The 20,371-nt window shown below is 39.9% G+C and overlaps 1 protein-coding gene across 4 annotated transcripts in view; it reads right to left on the bottom strand.

The window, feature by feature from the left end:
* The window catches only part of ZNF521 (zinc finger protein 521), a 305,133-nt gene that overhangs the window by 177,997 nt on the left and 106,765 nt on the right, over window positions 1-20,371 (bottom strand). The gene's annotated exons all lie outside the window — the stretch shown is intronic.

Raw genomic sequence — 20,371 nt, 5'->3', positions numbered from 1 at the left:
AAGCTTTTCTTCTACGTTGACTTTTTGCTGGCTTGTAAAATATAAAACGATATTAAATAGTTCGATGTCTAAATTACCCCTTTATTACTTTTTATCATTCTTCCTTAGGAGCAAGGTATATATTATGCATTGACAATTTTATTAAAATGCAGATTTTAATATATTTAATGTTTCTTTTGTATTCATTCTAAAATGATTTGCATATTATGTGAGCATCTGAAGGACCAAATGAAAAGAGGAAATATTACAAGAATGATTTAAAATTAATGCAGTCAACCCAGATGTCTAATATTTAATAAAAAATTCCCTCTGCATTTTGCTTGTTTTTATAGGAAAAGGCAATTCTGCAGGCCAAAATCTTTTATGGGGTTCTTATTGATACAGACCTTATTGCATTCAGCAAAAAAATATTAAAAAGTAAGCACATGAAAGAAGACAGAAAACACAATAATAATTATGTCTTGTGTAATAAAAGACAACCAGGATTTCTTCAATAACTGTAAGATTCGAATAGCATAGACCAGAAAATGGATTATTAGATGTGAGAAGGGTACGACTAGATATTACATGTAGCTAGGATCAGCCAGGATCAAGAAAAAAAATGAGAGTTTCACAGGGTCAGAATGTAATAGTGTATTTTGTTTGGAAAGTTCAAGAGGTGGCCCGCCATTTCTTCCTTTTGCTAAAGCTTCAGCAGCATGAACTTCCTTAGCCAAACAGGACCTGCACTTTGAGGTGAGTGGAGACAAAGCAACTTGTGAAAAACTGGAAACAGGAAAAGTGATAAATGATTATGGTAAATGCTGAAAGATTTATGAGTAACAAAGAGAAGATAAACAAGCCTGAAAGCCAGATATAACCTTAGTGAGCTATCCATAAAGTAACTCTACCTTCTATTAGGTGGTTTTTTTAACCGTGTTTGCAGCAAGTGTACACTCTTACTTCTGCCACTTTCTTAACATCCAAGTGGAAAATGAGACCTCTTAAATAGACTGTGAAACCTCTTTCTGACTTTTCAAAATAATTCTAGTCTATCATTCACGATCAGAAGACATCGCAAAAGCTTGTCAGTCTCCAAAGGAGCAAGATTTTTCATAAATGCCAACAAGTAAGGACCATGGAGTAGGGTTGGTGGAGATAGCGATTCTATTAGAATAGGTCTGGTTAAGAATATTATTGAGGTTATTCTAATAAGATGCAGTTAGAATGAGATCAAATACATTTTAAAATCCTTCAAAGCTGAAGTTCACTAGCAAGCTATATTATTAACATAAAAGGAGAAACTGGCGAGCATTATGTAAACAAATTCCACGTCTGCTTTCTTTAAGGTAACAAGATTTTACTAGATTATCAACCTCTTGCTTATCCACAGGAAACAGATGAGGATCATTCCTTTCCTGCATCTAGAAACTGATGACAACACCATCTCACTATCAATGCCAGATGGCAACCATCTAACTCTGAGAAAACAACCAAACACCATTCCTGGATTCCTGCCCACTGCAACAAAGCTTCGCAATACAAGTTGAAAGCCACATGATTTTGCATCCTCATTTATATCCGTCTATAAGCCAACATATTTCCAGCATAAGAAAGAGTTTGAGAATTGCTGGTGTGATCTCAATTTAAAGGTAAATGCCTATAAAGAATATATGCGAGTAAACTTGTCAGCCAACATATAGAGAAACAATTTTGAAAAATTAAAAACAAAAAAAACCTCACTGATGATTTAGCTTTTCCCTTAAAGAAAATAAGCCATCTATAGCTGGTAGCCCTAAAACAAACCAAAGTCTTGAAATATTTTTTCCTAATTAAAATTTTCTAATATTTTACAAAAAATTTTGTATTATAAAATTATAATATTTATATAATATGTACATTATAAAAATATAATATTTTATTAAATTTGGCTCAGCATTCTAGAAAGAAAATCTATCACTTTTCACACATTTATTATTTTGGCTTATATCCTATTGTTTCACTTAAAAATATTTTCAAACAAATCATCTGTGTACAGTTGGGGAAAACAGTGAATCAGAAATTAGTCATGCATCTATACTGAAAGAATAGAACTTAAGCTTGATAATTTAGCAAGTGAATCTATTATCAAATTGCAGATTCTGCCTATGCATGATATATTATTATAACAACACACCAAGAAATATAGAGCAATAGACTATTATATACATGGTGCAATCCTTGACACCATGCTTAAATTAGGTTCTTGTCTGTGGCCATGCCTGATTGTACCTATTACCTAACTGTTCTCCTAAGCTTGTAAGTTTCAGTCAAGTGAGGTGAGGATCAAGAGGTTTTACTCAAACCAAGATTCAAGGGAGCTAGAAACCTTCTCTTCACTCTCTCCTGTCCCTATTACTTGGTCTTGGCGAAAAGATGTGATAATCACAGATGATGTATCTCGGTAACTGAGATACATGGAAATTGCCCTACCGGATTCACAGGCTGCAGAATGGAGGCCGCTGAGCAGAAGTAGAAAGTTTGAGTAGGGAATGCTACTTTTAGAAGAATCAACAAAGGTTCCACAAAAAGTTGATTCCTGTTTTAAAGTCAAAATTATAAAACGCTCATTTGCTAGGACTGTAACTGAGCCTGTTCTCCTTGGGGTGCATAAGGAACTCACTGAGGAAACTCCCAGGGGTGTTAGTTCATGCTCTGAGGGTATCAGTATCGCCCCAGACCTTTGTGTTAGTGGTGGTGTTGCCAGTATTCTCTGAGGTCTACCCTAGTCTCTGCAAGCGACCCATTCCCATCACCTTAAGTTTTTTGGCATGCACAGCTCAAACGATGGTTACATGGCTACTACAGACCTAAACAATTTCAAGTTGTTTTTTTCATCTGGAAGAAACTATGGAAGATTCTTTCAATCCCCGTTACTGAGTCAACTTGAACTTTTTTTCCCTTCAGCACTCACTAAGTGCTACTAACAGGAATGCCTTTTTGTGTTATGGCAAGTTTTCTGCATTTCAATGTGAAGTGCTTAACATGTCCACGTTAAATTTTAATTTTTGGAATCAATCACTTCACACTAGCTGACTCTCGGAGAGCTATACCTCTTACAACGGGAAGAAGGAAAGGGGAAAAAAATAAAAATACACAGATACAAGTTTGCTGGAAACCAACTCCATGGCCTAAAAGTCTATTTAAAGATGCAAATGTGTGTGCACAGTTAGTGCAGATGTTTTTCTACAGCAACTGTACTTGCTGAGTTTCAGCATTTCCATAAAGCACATTAAAACAAGTGTGTGAACACTCGGAGATGAAAGTCTCGAACACTCCTGAGATTTGCAGTGGAAAGGAGAGCCGCCTGACTTTTCTCCAAGCAGACAGGAATGCCCATGATTCAGCAGCCTGAGTAAATAAAAGAGGTCCTTATTTCCTAATTTTGCTGGCTGGCCACACTGCAGCAGCCTCTGTGCTCCTGCCAAAGGGGATACAGAACTGGAACTACACCCAGCCGCTGAAGGCCTGTCTTTGTTAGCCAGCCAGGCTTTCCCGACCATCTTCTGGCAACAAAACTGCCATATCCTGCGAGGAAGACCTCCATCTCGGGCTTGATGGTTCTCTAGTCTGCCTGAAAGGACGAAACAACAGATTTTGCTGGGTCTGCATCGGAGGAGGACAGCTGGAAACTCAGTTAGCAGCAGAGCCACACCTGTTCAGTCATATTGATGGGAGAAAGTGCTCACTAACAGAAAAGTGAAGTCATGCTAGAAGGAGGGATCGCACAGGGAAAAAGACAACCAGAGCACAAAGTACGACCTCTCTGACATGAGCCATCGCCCCTCATGGATCAACCTGGGAGGAGAGAGCAAAGATTGGCTGTGATTTTATCCTGGCTGCTGGGGGACAGGCAGATGAATACACCCCAGGAGGGGCTGCCCAGTAGCCAAATGGGGGGCTGATAATGTCCGTCTACAGCCTGTCACCGTGGAAGAAAAGTGCTGCTGAGGGTCCAGCTTTTCTTTCACTTTCAAGCCCAACTCAAGTAGTCATTAAAAAAAAATCAAAGAAAAAGGAGGAGAAGATGCTCAGGAAGGTCTGGGGTGATGCTAAAGCTTTTTTTTTTTTTTTTTTTAATTTTTGCACTATCAAGCAGGTCTTAGTTGGGCTTCCCTGGTGGCTCAAAAGGTAAAGAATCTGCCTGCAATGTAGGAGAGGGTAAGGTACATGCTTCTGGAGGGCAGGGACCAAGTCTCTTAGAATGCTGACTCCAACAGTATGGGCAATCCTGAAATTATTAAGGAGAAAGACAAATAACAAAGTGGGTTTACTCAACGTGTTAAAGAAGTGATATGAGTCTCTGAAAATATGGAAACTTCCAATACTTTTAGTTCTTTGTAGGGTTGGCCCCATGAGAAGCTGGCCTACTGATGTCCTTTGCTACCTGAGTTCATTCACTGTAACTGCAGGGTTCTCGCTAAACCACCCTTTGGGAACTCAGTATCATGTGTGTGCAAGATTTCCTTAACAGGAACAGGATTTAGATCACCAGTTACTTTTCAAGTGTGGAAAAGAAGACCGAATACTGACAGCTCTGGTACCTCTGTTTTTGGAGGTCAATGACTCAGAATGAAAACTAAAAGTCAAGAGTCTGGAGTTTTATTTCTAGCTTCATAATGGACTTAGAGAGTGACCTGGCCAAGTCATTTAATCTGCCCCTACCTAGGTATTTCACCTGCAATATGAAGATAATAATTCTTGCTACTTACCCTCTGGGGTGTTACAAAGATTAGTGAACATTTCTAGGGCGCCTATCATTGCTGGAAGAAAAGGTGCATATGTAAACAAAAAGACTTGTATGTGTTGCATGTATTAACGTTTTCACATGTAAGCTTCTTATATGTGCAGTATAAACATATTTTAGCATTTTCTTTTCTTTAATAGAACCGCTGGAATATCAGCTTTAAGGATTGGCCCAAAGAGCGTCTTAAGCATTCATAGCTGTATATTCAGTCATCAAGAAAATAAAATAGAAATAGTTGGTGATATCTAAAAGTTAATGAACCATGAATCCAAGCTGACTGTGTTAAATTATCATACATATGATATAATCTCGGGTCTTTACAGGCAGATAACCTTGGAATGAGTATTTTGCTAGGTAATTCTGAAGCCAAGTATGGACTTTTGTAATCACCTCTTTTATGCTTAAAACACTAGCAGTGCAATCATTGCACTGTTAGTACTTGGTGTTAGTACTCGTGTTAGTACACGTGTCATCGACTCTTTGCGAACCCCGCGGACTGGAGCATACCAGGCTCGTCTGTCCATGGCATTCTCCAGGCAAGAATACTGGAGTGGGTAGCCATTCCCTTCTCCTTCTCCAGGAGATCTTTCCCACCCAGGGTTCAAACCCACGTCTCCTGCATTGCAGGCAGATTCTTTACTGTCAAAGCCAATAGCAAAGTCCCAATCATTGCATTATTTAACACCAAAATAAGTTCATTCAGTGGATGATTTTTTTTAAGTGTAGGACAATAGGTAAAAACATGAGATCGAAACAAATTTCCAGGTTAGTTCTTCCACTGACTGGAAAATGGTTCTTTCTTTATCCAGCATGCTAGAGGGAGCGAACTTTTATGTTAAGAGTTCATAGTCCTTTTTGAACTCCTTAACTTAAGACACCTTAAGATAATTAAACTGAGAACCTTGAGGAGAATATTCTGGGTACACAAAGGCTGAGAGAAGTTAGGTGCTATCAAGAGAGAACATATTTTGAAATGTGTGTTTAATAGGCATAGATAAGAAGGATATTTGTCCCGTTAACCCAGAGTCATCACAGTAACAACTCTGCATCATCATATTTAAAATCACCTAACCAAATTGCACAACACATTTTTAAATCAATGATCTAAATTGCTGAAGGATATGGTCACTGTAAATAAACCATTATGCATTATTACACAATTGTTTCCTTTCATTCTCAACAGAAATGTCAACAGCTTTAGAAAAGCGGCCACTTTTGTAACATAACTATCATACTTTTGGAAAAAACCCACAGTCCTGCATTAAATTCACCCCTTTGTCATGCAACTTATTTATCTACTTGAAAAGGAATACTCTTTACTGGGTGTTCAAAAGAGAAAAGTGAACCTTACAATTATGTATAGTTCACAGATGCTTTATAATTCTGTAATATCACACATTGTTCTGGAAGGACCAATTACATGCATTAGCAGGCTATGAGGGAAAAGAGTGGTCAGTCATTAATGATAGCAAACTGAGGGAACAGGCAATGGAGGAACACATTTTTTTAACACAGTCAAGATGAATTCCAGATATCAGAGCTCAGAGGCTATTTATTTTTCCTTTCAATACTCCCTTAAAAAAAAAAAAAAGAGAGATTCACTGCTTAGGATGAGCCAATAGAAGAGATAAGAAGTTGTTATCACCCTGCCTCAGCCCCTCCTTAGGTAATCCTGGTTTTTAGAGCCAAGCTGGCTCTTTCACCAGACACATTTCTATTACGTGTGCAGAGAAGTACAAATGTTTTGCTTGCTGTTGCTTAAAGTTCACTTGAACAGACGGAGCTCAATGAATTCCATCTTCTACCGCCAAATTAAACAGAAAACAGTGCATTCTTAAGCAGTTCACACTTAACTCCACCTCTCAAATCAGAGGAAAAAGCTGACGTGAAACCAGTTAAAGACTACTCATCCTCTCTCTCACGGAAACCGAGGCGTGTTTCTGAAGCCAGACAGAGGGAAAAGTGGTTTCCAGTGATGGGGGGCAGGGGGTGAGCACAGCTTTGCTGTTCCCATCTTTTGGCTCACTTAAAGATATAGATAACTAATGATAAGCACCAAGCTCTTGGCGTTCAATAATTGGCAATCGTGTGCTACACATCTGCTTACAGTGCTGTGACTGTGAGCTTTCTACATCATTTAACGTATTTATCTCTCCTTTAATAATGACAGCCATCATCACAGTGAATTTCCCAAATCTGTTTTCTTTTTATCTCAACTATTTTGAGTTAGAAAGAATGTTTTCATTACTTAGAAGTCTTGTATTTATGACCTCATACCACAAAGAATTTGAACCACTTCTTCATTGCTTATTTCATTTACTCATTTATTTAGCCAACATTTATGAAGCACCTACTATGTGTTTAGGTCTGATAACTAGCATATGAACTCTAGAAATTACTGTTTTTAAAGTTTTTACTTGCTTGTCTATAACAAAATAAATAATAAAATTCTAGCCTTCCTCATAGTTAATAGTCTTAGAATCAAACATGACATTGTATGAAAGAGCTTTCTAAACTACTGCAATATAAAAATGTACTAAAATCACTACTGCTACTCTAAAAGCCATAGCTACCTTTACGTTATAGCTGAAAAATGTGAAAACATTATAAAGGAATATTAGTTGTTGCTGTTTTTCATATTGAGATTCTAAGAATTTTAAAGGACTTAAGGGCCATCTTTGTTTAAAAATAAAAAAATAAATAAAAATACCAAAACAAAATCTTCTGAACGCTAATAATAATTACCTTGAAAATCAATGTGCTTTAGAACATTTTTTAATAGCTCCACACAGGCAAGCTGTGATTAATTCATTAGTGGAGTAAAATCCCCATGATGGGACAGCTTGCATTCAAAATCCTGAAACCACATTCCACAGTTCTGACACTAGCCTAATATCTCACTATTTTACTTGTTGAGAAATTTCTTGAAGGTAAATTCTATTTTGCTTCAAAATCCTTTGCTCTAGGGTGAAATATAACTATAAAGCTTTGAAGATGTAGCCACATCTTTTGAAATATACTCAACAAATTTCTCAGTTACCATGTTAATCATTGTACCTGTAAGTTAATCTCTTCACTGAGGTAGAGGTAAAGTAAAAGGGATTCTTCCACTAAGAAAGCTAAATTTGAAAATGGCTTTATCGGTGAATGATGGACCTCAGAAAAATCATTCCATCATGTTAATAATGGCTTTTTTGAAGAACTGCCCTAACACACTACAATGTTTAGACAAAGCGATCAAATTCTATTTCAAAGAGGAAACTGGTGTATGAGAATGTTTTGTCACGTAAAACTCTTCTGAATATTTTCCCAGCATGTAGGCTTTGATTCAAGGTTGGCAAACTTTGGGTCACAAGGAATTATAACAGTCCTGAAGTGGTGTTCACTCGAGCTGAATTCCACCTGTATCATACCCACGGCAGCAGCAAAGCTGACATGAATTTTTGGCAGTTTAAAGAGGCCACATTGTATACTTCACTGCAGATAAAGTCACTGGAGAATACAAAAGTGTTGAAAGGCTAAAATTTAATTAATGACCAATTAGCACCCCCTGTGGGTTCATTGTGCAGTAAAGTGATAAATACGGTGTGCTAATATAGAAAAAGCTGTTACAAAGATTAGGGAGGAAATACTACTAGAATTATCCATTTGATATTACAATACAGTGGACATCAGTATTCTTGATTTTGAGGTTCCTGTGTCTAAACATGATTGGAATTAAGATCTAAGGCAAAATTATTATTTTCTTTTTATTTTAAGGTACAGAGGTTAAGCCTCACACTCAGACAGCTAGTGAATGCACCTAGCTAAACACCCAGCAGCTGCAATTCAGACTAGTTTGTGTAGCCTCCTACCCAATCAGTGTTCGTGCACTTTATGGGGAAGTTATATGCTGTGTTAGTCACTCAGTCGTATCTGACTCTTTGAGACCCCATGGACTGTAGCCCACCAGGCTCCTCTCTCCATGGGCTTCTCCAGGCAAGAATACTGGAGTGGGTTGCCATTCCCTTCTCCAGAGGATGTTCCTGACCCAGGGATTGAACCCAGGTCTCCTGCATTGCAGGCAGATTCTTTACCCTCTGAGCCAACAGGGAAGACCTTACATACTATTGATGATATTTAAACATTGGCGGATCTGGACTATCTTGAGATTCTATGCATATGTTAAGATCTATAGAACAAACTGCCAATACATCCTCACAGGATAGAATTTCTATGGTGTTTCAAAAGAATCATCATTAACTTTCACATTAACACTTACATAGTAAAACTAAAATTGAAAAGTGATGTTGGATCCCAAGTAACCACAGTGATACAAGGAGTCATTTATTTTAAATGGAATAATGTTTATAAATGGCAAAGGATAAAAGTATGTTCTTAAAATAACTCTAATTATGGCATAACAAAATATTTCTACACAGATCATTAATATCAATGACCTTATTTGTGTAGTTTTTTTTTCCATTAGCCTAATTAGGCAATATTTGAAAGAGGCAATCCTGAAAAAACGCTGATTATCAATTTGATGGATTTTCCAGGTACCTCATTCTCCCTTTGTTTTCTGTGTCTCACTTTAGGTTCAGTTTATTCTTCCCTAGAATGAAACTAAAAATAAAATTCAAACTGGCTCAGTCTATCATTTGCTTCTTGTTAACAGTCCTGGTAATGTATTTATAGGAACCAAACTAGTCAAAAGTATAGCACAGGGAAGGCGTGCATGTATGTTTTTACGCAGGACTGAATGTGCAGAACAGATTTAGTGATTAATGCTCAATCATGGCATAATTTTTAAAATATCTTTTCTATTTCTCATTACAAAGTGTTAATCATATAATTTGCCACTTAATATGTGTAAATGTACAATCATGCCTTAATGAAGTGCACTTCATTAGGGGAAGTTTCTATGATGCAATTTTTTTTACTTATTAATATATATCACATGTATTATTTTTATTAAATTATATATATTGTATACTCAATTGTATATTTAACATATATGCATATGCTTATGTATATGCATGATGAAGCACAAGCTGGAATCAAGATTGCCAGGAGAAATATTAATAACCTCAGATATGCAGATGATACCACCCTTATGGCAGAAAGTGAAGAACTAAAGAGCCTCTTGATGAAAGTGAAAGAGGAGAGTGAAAAAGCTGGCTTAAGACTCAACATTCAGAAAACTAAGATCATGGCCTCTGGACCCATCACTTCATGGCAAATAGATGGAGAAACAATGGAAACAGTGACAGACTTTATTTGGGGGGTGGGGTGGCTCCAAAATCACTGCAGATGGTGACTGCAATAATGAAATTAAAAGACGCTTACTCCTTGGAAGAAAAGTTATGACCAACCTAGACAGCATATTAGAAAGCAGAGACATTACTTTGCCAACAAAGGTCCGTCTAGTCAAGGCTATGCTTTTTCCAGTAGTCATGTATGGATGTGAGAGTTGGACTATAAAGAAAGCTGAGCACCGAAGAATTCATGCTTTTGAGGTGTTGGAGAAGACTCTTGAGAGTCCCTTGGACTGCAAGGAGATCCAACCAGTCCATCCTCAAGGAAATCAGTCCTTAATATTCATTGGAAGGACTGATGTTGAAGCTGAAACTCCAATACTTTGGCCACTTGATGCGAAGAACTGACTCATTTGAAAAGACTCTGATTCTGGGAAAGGTTGAAGGTGGGAGGAGAAGGGGACGACAGAGGATGTGATGGTTGGATGGCATCACTGACTTGATGGACATGAGTTTGAGTAAACTCCAGGAGTTGGAGATGGACAGGGAAGCCTGGCGTACTGCAGTCCATGAGGTCGCAAACAGTTGGACACAACTGAACGACTGAACTGAACTGAATTGTATTAAAATATATGTGTGTATATAGATGTGTGTAATATTGCCTTGTTTATACATGTAACTAAGATGAAATTTATATATTACATATATTACTTTTATTAAATTATATGTACTGTATGCTCAATTATATATTCAACACATATGTATAAATATATAATTGTATTAAAATATATGTGTGTATATAGATATGTATAATATATATATATATATTGGCTTGTTTATATATGTAACTAAGATGAAGTTTCTCCAACGTACAAGACAGAGACTGTATAAAATTCCACTGAAAACCAAATATGACTCAGTAAATAAACTCTACTCAGATAATATGTAACTGCTTTGGTCACATGTGAAATGCACCAATTCTGAATAATTTTCATCGAGAAATTGATAGCAGTGTTTCTCTGCTTTTGTTTTGGAGTTTTTAAATTTGTTTTTGAAAAGAGGAATATGGATAGCATACATCTGTACATGTTCAAAACCTATGGGTATGACCCTTACAGAAGCATGTTTCTAATACCCAAAGACATAAAACCAACTGGCACAATTCTGGGATCTTGACTGACTCAAAGTTGCCTGCAAGAAAGTGCTGGTTTCTGAACCTTTATGAAGCCTCCTCCCACATCTGAGCTCCACTCTTTTCTCTTAAGATGACCTGATGTGGTTTGGCATGGGTTATGCATACCTCTGGGTCTTACTTGAGGGATCAAAGGAAAGAACATAAATGAATTTGATTGAAGCCCACACAGAGAAAAGGAAGTCAAGGCTGTCATTCTTAACTTTTCATATATGTGAAGTGTTAGATTTAAGATCTGTGAGAAGTCTTAGCCTCTAGAGGAAAAAAAGCACTAATTTAACAGGTGAAAACACAGATTAGCAAGAATGAGTAACAGGTTACAATCTGCACTGACAATAGCAGCTCATGGGGTTCTTAAAACCCAAGCCCTATTCCCTCATGTTTAGGCAAGCAGCTTGATTTAAGTGTCAGGTAATTCTCTCCCAGCCCATCCTTCCCCACCTCCCCCTAAAACAACTGCCTCAAATGCCACCTAGTCATCCTGTTTTTATGGGTAAATGAATGAACTTAAAACAGCGTTTCATATTGTTCTCTCTTTGTTGGTAAAGATTCCATTGTGGTTTTTTTTTTTTATAAAACCAGATTATGCTAATTGGCATAAGACTACACACATATATTATTGTTGTTGTCCAGGCGCTAAGTCATGTCCAACTCTTTGTGACCCCATGGACTGCAGCAAGCCTTGCTCCTCTGTCCTCCACTGTCTCCTGGAGTTGGCTCAAATTCATATCCATTGAGTCGCAGATACTATCTAACCATCTCATCCTCTGCCCCACCCCTCTTCTCCTTTTGCCATCAACCTTTACAAGCACCAGGTCTTTTCCAAAGAGTCGGCTCTTCCCGTCAGGTGGCCAGTATGGGAGTTTCAGCTTCAGCATCAGTCTTCCAATGAATATTCAGGGTTGATTTCCTTTAGGATTGACTGGTTTGATCTCCTTGCTGCCCAAGCGAGTCTCAAGAGTCTTCTCCAGCACCACAATTCAAAAGCATCAGTTCTTGGGTACTCAGGCTTCTTTATGGTCCAACTTTCACATCTGTACATGACCACTGGGAAAACCACAGCTTTGACTATACAGATTATTGTTGGTAAAGTGATGTCTCTGTGTTTTAACATGCTGTCTAGGCTTGTCATAGCTTTCTTTCCAAGGAACAAGAATCATTTAATTGTATAAAATGTTAGGCACTCAGTCGTGTCTGACTCTTCATGACTCTATGGGCTGCAGCCAACCAGGCTCTTCTGTCCATGGAATTTTCCAGGCAAGAAGACTGGAATGGCTAGCCATTCCCTTCTCCAGGGGATCTTCCCTTCCCAGGGATCAAACCTGTGTCTCTGGCATTGCAGGCAGATTCTTTACCCTCTGAGTCACCAAGGAAGCCTTTAATTGTATGGAGAAAAACAAAAACCTAACAGTCAATTCTTTGAACCTGCAACCTGAGGTTGACAAGTCAGGACAGTCTATTTCTTAATTTTACTTCCAGCTACAGCCTATAAAAATCAAACACACACACACACACACAAACACACACCTCCAGTTTTTTTTTTTTATAATGCTCCTCTCCCTCCCTAGGGCTTCCCAGGTGGCACTATTAATAAAGAACCCACCTGCCAATGCAGAAGACATAAGAGATGTGTATTTGATCCCTGGGTTGGGAAGATCCCCTGGAGGAGGGCATGGCAAACCACTCCAGTATTTTTGCCTGGAGAGTCCCACGGGCAGAGGAGCCTGTCAGGCTATGGTCCATGGGGTTGCAAAGAGTCGGATATAACTGAAGTGACTTAGCATGCAGGCACGTGCCCTCCCTTCCTCTCTTCCTTCCATCCTCTCCTCTGGGGGGAGCAGTTCCATTGGGTCAGGTATTGGCAAATAAAAGCAGAAGAAAAGGTTCCATCAGATTAGCGCTCTGGTCGGCTTCATCTTTCTTGTGCTCTTGCCTCTGGAGCCACATTTTCTACTGCTCACCCAGTGAGGGATACAATGAAGGGGCCTCCCTACCTTCCTCTATGTCCCCTTTCTTCTGTCATCACTGCAGCGACCATGACTCCACACAAGGAAACCGAAGGCTGACCCTCTGCCCAACCAGGTGACCAAGAGCAGCGTTCCTTAGCATAATCCACCAACCTGCACCCCAGTCAGTTGAAGAGCAGTTACAAACTCCTCCACACACCCCTCCCCAGGTCTACTAACAGTGATCTTCTAGGGGATGGGCTCTGAAATCCTCAGTTTTAGGAAGTTTTTAGGGTGCTTCCCCTGTATTTCTGAGTTTGAAAACCACTATTGTCTTCTATGCCCTATGAATCATTTAAATCCTCTGCTTCAAGTTCACTCTGCCTGGCCGTGTCTTTTCCACACTGGCCACTCCACACTAGAGCAGGGGTGATGGAAATCTTTCTCTCCCTCACCCAAAGACCAAATTAAATCCCATCTCTTCCAAGAGGCAACTTTTTCAGAAAGAAAAGGACATCATTATTCTTTGCTTTCCCAACTCGTAACACTGCCCGCTCCTACTATGGATAGGACTCCAAGTTTCCAGTCTTTCCAGTGTAACATTCAACTAGCTCCCAGAAATTACTTCCTCTCTGTAGAAGTGTTGTTGGCAGCAGCCTGCAAATATCTAGAAACAGACAGTAACCATTTTGAAAAGTTATAAAGTTCCAAGTACATAAAGGCTGGATGTTACCTGCTTCAGCTACAGACTTGTGAGTAAACAGCTCGTTTCAAATGTGAACATAGAAAAATCCACCTCCTAAAGTTTGGTGGATAATTACTTTCAAGCTGCATTAGCTTGATGAGAAATATCAATAGGCTATGAAATGCTGCTCACCCTGTGAACCATTTCAAAGAATGAAGGTCGTCATAAAACGGAAGACAAGGCAAATAAGTAAGTGAAGGAGGGAGAAGGGAAGGGGGCAGGGGCTTGTGATGATCAGCAATACTCTCTTTTTGCACTCAGGAAGGCATGGCTAGAACTGCTGATTGCATGCCTTAAGTCTGGCCCTCTTGAGAAACCATAGATATCTTTTGGTTTTGTTTTTTTTTTTTACACTGGCTCCTATCAGTCTCAGGCAACTTCCTGGGTTCTGCACGTAAGTATGGAATGTCATAAAGTAAATTAAGCCTTCTGCTGTCAAAGCTGGAAATAGGAGGGCAGTAGAAAAGTAGCTTGATCTCAAATGATTTTTATTGGCTTCATTTACATCCTGTTTAAGGTCTTCTGAGTAGCTCAAGGTGTCTTATCTCTGACTACCAGGGGGTATTTTGCAGTCAGAGCAGTTAACATACTTCTCTCTCCCTCCCCTCCTATTCCTTTCCCTCAAGCTCTCTCTCTTTTTTTTTTTTTCAAGCCATCTTATCTTATCACACACATCTCTTCAGGCTGAGGAGAACCCATACTTATCAGAAGCAGTGTGCTCTATTGTCGTTTGGGGCTCTTGTAGACAAATGAAAGTTTAAGTCAAAAGAAAATCAGTTAACCTCTTCTCCACTCGGTTTGGAAATACTCAGGGCTGTCTCACTTTTGCGAGTTCTGAGCGGTACCAGGAGCTTTCCCCTGTAATTTACATGCAGGCAGAGCAGCTATCCCATCAGATTAAGAAGAGCAGGTACAAAGTTGCCAGTACTAAACTGCACAATGACCCTGAATAATGTAGCTGCAGTCTGCCTTCACCGGGCTACTCACTCTCTGCCTGGGATCATTTATCCACGCTATCTCAGGAAGAGGAAGTGCCAACGCGTGCTAAGTCCCTTCAGTCGTGTCCCTGTCTTTGTGACCCCGTGGACTGTAGTCCAGCAGGCTCCTCTGTCCATGGGATTCTCCAGGGAAGAATACTGGAGTGGGTTGCCATTTCCTCCTCCAGGGGATCTTCCCAAGGATGGAACCCATGTCTCTTGTCTCCTGCGTTGGAAGGTAGGTTCTTTACCATTAGCGCTACCTGGGAAGCCAGGAAGCTCCAATAATCTACTAGAACAAAAAAAAGAAAAGACAGAAACTAAAGGACAGTGAGGGCAAGAGAGAAACAGCATTTGAGAGAGGAGGGAGTTCTCTCCAGAGGCACCTGAGCGCTCACTATGGGGCTCATATAAACACTAGATGGTTGGTAGGAATACATCAGTCAGTACACAGCTTCTCTAATAACAGCACACACATGACTCAAATCTCTTACAAAATCACAGTCTGCTAGGGAACCCAAGGATGGAGGGACTTGATCCTTCTGTTACAAACCCTATAGCAATAGCCTACAACTTGGGTACACCTTGGAATCATCGAGGAGCTTTTAAAATACTGGGTCCCTGCCCAGACCAATTAAATCAGACCCTCTTAGGGTCGGGGCCCCTGGGGGACGCAGTCAAGGTTGACAACCACTGCCTCTAGACTATCACGAATCATTTTGCAAAGCCCCATGGAAGGCAGTCTAAGAGCCAGACTCCACACAAACAAACCCCTTCATTGTCTGGGCTCTCCTCCACCAGGAGAGGCAGGCCAGCACAGGGCTAAGTTTCTGCATACTTTGTGTCAAATGCAATGAACCAGATTTTTTCTTTTGTAAGTTACAGCAAGCACAAGTGAACACTCCAATCACTCACCATTATTCCCTGTGAAAGAGCAATATGTGAACAGTTATTAGGCACCTCATCTGTGTGTTTTATATCCCTTTAAAAAATTCCCATCCCTCTTCTCCTTCATCCCCCAGCACCCCCACGGGCTCCTTTATATTAGTGATAACCCCATCCTTTCACCTGCGGTGAAGGCTCTCTTAATTGTCCATTATCTTAGCGTGTCAGCACAAAGGAGCGGAGACGGACTCCTCGTCCAAACGGTTTCACCTCCCTCTCCTGAGAGTGATGCCCTTGTCAAGGCATTAAAGACACGAAAACCTGCCACTTATCAGAATTGTATTTGAATCGAACCACTGTCCTTGAAAACTGTAGGCAGGAGATGGTATCAAACAGCAGCGCATTGCCAGCTCCAGTTCCACTGAGGCTGGAACAATCTACAAAGATACCATCCAAACTTCGCCTTGCAGCCCTCATAATAGAATTACAGGTAACAATGAAAACATGTTCCCTGATTTTTTTAAGTGCTAAATACAAAGGAATTCCTGAGTCATATTGCTCTCAAGGCAAAGCTAACAGCTCCAAGCCCTAGGACGTCTCTGAATGTAAAGTGAAGGAGGAACCAAACCATAAAACTCGTCTAATTATTCCGGGCCTATGATTCTCACAAACATAAGTCAAGGCTATGAAAACATCACACTTATCTTGTTACAATGGGTAGAGTGAATGAGCACATCTTTGGTGATCTTATGGATAAATGAAACATGTTCTAGATAGCATCTAAACACAAAAATAAAAGACAAAAAATGTTTTCAAGTATTCACGTCATTTTGTGTGATTTCCATTTCTCTGTATTTCCTTGCCACTTTTTATATTTCTTTCTTACTCAGTTCGAACCCGCACTGCCTTAGAAAAAAAGAATTTATGCGTGCTTTTAACAAGTAAACAAGTGTACAAATTAATTCAGAGAGCAGTAATTTTGAAAATTTTCTATGTTTAATGTGCACTGCAGTTAAACTACTTTTTCTGTACAAATTAATTTACTGCATCAGTGATCGATGTTTATGTTTAGGCAATTTTATTTCTCAGTATGGTAAAATTAGACCTAATAGTTGCAACCTGTTATGTCCAATCTGTCACTGAAATTCAAATTGCCTTTTTCCTATTATTCAAGGAGCAATTTGGAGGAATTAAAGCCATCTAAAAATGGAAGACAAACACTTCTCTGTAAGAACTCAATAGTCTGTGTCATCAACCAAATCCACACCCCCATGATCTCTCCAAAGCAGATCCTTTCAACACGGTTTTTCCGAGGTTCTCAAACTTTAATGTCTGCCAAGCCACACTGAAGAAATTTTAGGATAAACCGAAAATTGTATACTAACAATGTTTCACCTTTGAGAAAAGTAACCGAAGGTTCAAATATTTTGTTGTTGATGCCACAATCCCAGCCCCAACCTAACATACTAACCCCCCACCTTCACAGCTAGTATATGTGCCCCACCCTATTTTTCATTTGGTTTTATCTACAAATATATTCTTTAGGGCTTTTTCTTGCAAAATAAATTTAATTCATAATTTTCTTGCTTACTGAGGTGGATTCAGTGATGGGGATGCCTAAGATTTAGTTTGCAGCAATGAATGCCAGGACTGGAATGAGACCTCCTTTACAAACAATTTTCATTATGCTTGTTTTTTCTCATCACTTAATTATAGGTTTGGCCCTGTGCTGTGCTGAGTTGTTCAGTCGTGTCTGACTCTTTGCAACCCCATGGACTATAGCCTGCCAGGCTCCTCTGTCTGTCCATGGAGATTCTCCAGGCAAAGAATACTGGAGTGGGTTGCCATGTCCTCCTCCAGGGGATCTTCCCAACACAAGGATTGAACCCAGGTCTCCCGCATTGCAGGTGGATTCTTTATGACCTGAGCCACAAGGGAAGCCCAAGAACACTGGAGTAGGTAGTTTGACCCTTCTCCAGGGGATCTTCCCCACCCAGGAATTGAACCGGGGTCTCCTGTATTGCAGGCAGATTCTCTACTAGCTGAGCTACCAGGGAAGCCCCAGCTTGACCCTAGGCAGTGGTTAGTGATTCTCTATTCTCTGGATGCAAATGATGTGTCTAAATGGAGAAGATGGGAGGGGACATACTAAAAAGCAGAAAAAGTTATCAGGGCCCCAGCCCATAAGAGATAGGAAGACCTCTAATTAGGCTTCAAGTACAAGGTGACCCAATCTGCTGGGGTTCTACTTCCAATACTCTATACTATTGTCTTACAATATGCTCTCAGGAGATTTTTGCTTTCTTTAACAAAAGGACCCTAAATCCACTGTTGAAATAATCATTACTTGATATAAGAGAATTGCAGAAAATATTTCTTTGGTAACACCCCCAACTGCCACCTTCAGCTCCCAAATCCACCTTTCCAGTAGAGTTTCCATTGACTATAGGGAGATTCCATGTAGATTTGGGAATGCTTCATCATAATGGGATAGCCTCAGTTTTCTTATATGGTTGAGTTTCCACATCATCAGTAAAAACCTGACCATTTCCATCAACCCAACCATCTTTTGAGCTTCACAGTGGCCAATGACTAGTCTGAATTTCTTCCTGCTGGCCTCCTGCTTGGCTGAAACAGCCCAATGAAATGATAGCCTTGCCTACTTAATGTCACATGTGGCCTCAGCCTAGATGCTATTCACTAGTCTCCAGGGGATATTAACCTTGCCCACCCTCTTCCCTCCCTCTTCCAAGGACAAAGCAAAGGAGAAAATTCCAGGAAACTCCTTCTACACTGACACAGTTACACACAGCTTTCTCTCTAGATGGAGATAAGAGGACACAATTAAAAGGAGTAATTATTTGTTCAGATGTACACATCAAAACTCAGTCATTCTATACAAATACACTATTGATCCTATACATAAAACAGATAACTAGTGAGAAAATACTTTTTAGCACAGGGAACTCTACTTAATGCACTGTAGTGACCTGAAAAGGAAGGAAATACAATAAGATACATATATGTGTGTATGTTGTGTATTCAGTTGCTCAGTGTGTCTGACTCTTTGCGACCCCATGGACTATAGCCTGCCAGGCTCCTCTTGTCCATGGGATTTCCCAGGCAAGAATACTGGAGTGGGTTGTCATCTCTGTCTCCAGGGGATCTTCCTGACCCAGGGATTGAACCTGAGTCTCTTACATCTTGTGCATTGACAGGCAGATTCTTCACCACTAGCACTGCCTGGGATTTTCCATATATATATATATATATATATGGCTGATTCACTTTGCTATAGAAACTAACACACTGTAAAGCAACTACACTCCAACAAAAATTAATTTAAAAAAATAAAGAAAGAAAATAAAAACATCAAGCCATGGGGGAAAAGAACTCAGTCACTCTATATGAGCAGATCTGATGTTGAAATAAATGAAGTAAAACACAGGAATCTCTTTCCTTTGCTTGCTCTCTCTTTTTTAACTTTTCCATTATCATTTTTTCAATTCTAAGACAAACTCATCTCCTCAGACAATTGCTTAGATCATCAAGCTGATTAATAATTTAACTTTGAGGCAGGACTGATTAATGTGGATTATGCAACTGATTAATACTGTTACTATAGCCCACCTCCAAGTGAGCTCTAAGTGTCTTATTTTCCAATTTTTTAAAAAAGTATTGAAATGGCTTCTAATTAATATGACTTGGTCTTCTTAAGTTTGGAAAACTTTATCATAATGTGAAATTGAGGGTGTATCTGTCCTTTTTGGACTTCTTGATACCAAAGAACTAAGAAAGAATAAATGAAAACAAAACATATTGACACGTAACGTTTCAACACTCAAGCCTAGGATGCTAAGAGTCTATTGTTCATCTACAGAAATGCCTTGACTTTGAAATGCTGAACTTATAAATGTTGTCAGTGAGTGAACCACGTCTTCTCATGCTCCATCAGTGGTGGGAGTCCTCACCGGAGTCCACTATGACACAAGTCTCCTTTCCTCCCAACAGCAGTGAACAGAGGGAATTCCACCCATTTGCCCTCGCAGCACCCACCGGGCACTCCAGCATCGCACTTGCCCTGTCAGTGCAGAAGGCTTTCCGCCAGAATGCTGGAGGGGTAGTTGTTCCCTTCTCTGGGGGATCGTCCCAACACAGGGATTGAATCCAGGTACCCCTCATTGTGGGCGGATTCTTTACCAGCTGAGACACCAAGGAAGCCCAAGAATACTGGAGTGGGTAGCTCTTTCCTTCTCCAGGGGATCTTCTGACCCAGGAATTGAACCAGGGTCTCTTGCATTGCAGGCAGATTCTTCACTAGCTGAGCTACCAGGGAAGCACCTCCAGAGAAGTTCAAACACATAAGTGCACACACACACACACACACACACACACACACACACACACACACACACACACACTCACTCTTCTATCTGCCCTACTTTCTGTGCGCCCATGGCTATTCCTTCCATGCCAAGCTGGTCATTTCCAGAAGCTGAAGCCCTCACAGAGACTCTGACCTTCACAGCTTCTGCTCAGCCACCCTTTGGGAAAGAAGCCGCTGGAGCTCAAACTCCTGGCCTTCACCAGAGTCCCCGGCCTCTTGTGCCCTCCTGTTCCAGAA

This window comes from Dama dama, chromosome 27 (genome assembly GCF_033118175.1).
Source record: "Dama dama isolate Ldn47 chromosome 27, ASM3311817v1, whole genome shotgun sequence".
Classification (NCBI taxonomy): domain Eukaryota; kingdom Metazoa; phylum Chordata; class Mammalia; order Artiodactyla; family Cervidae; genus Dama; species Dama dama.
This window is presented reverse-complemented; position numbering and strand designations above follow the sequence as displayed.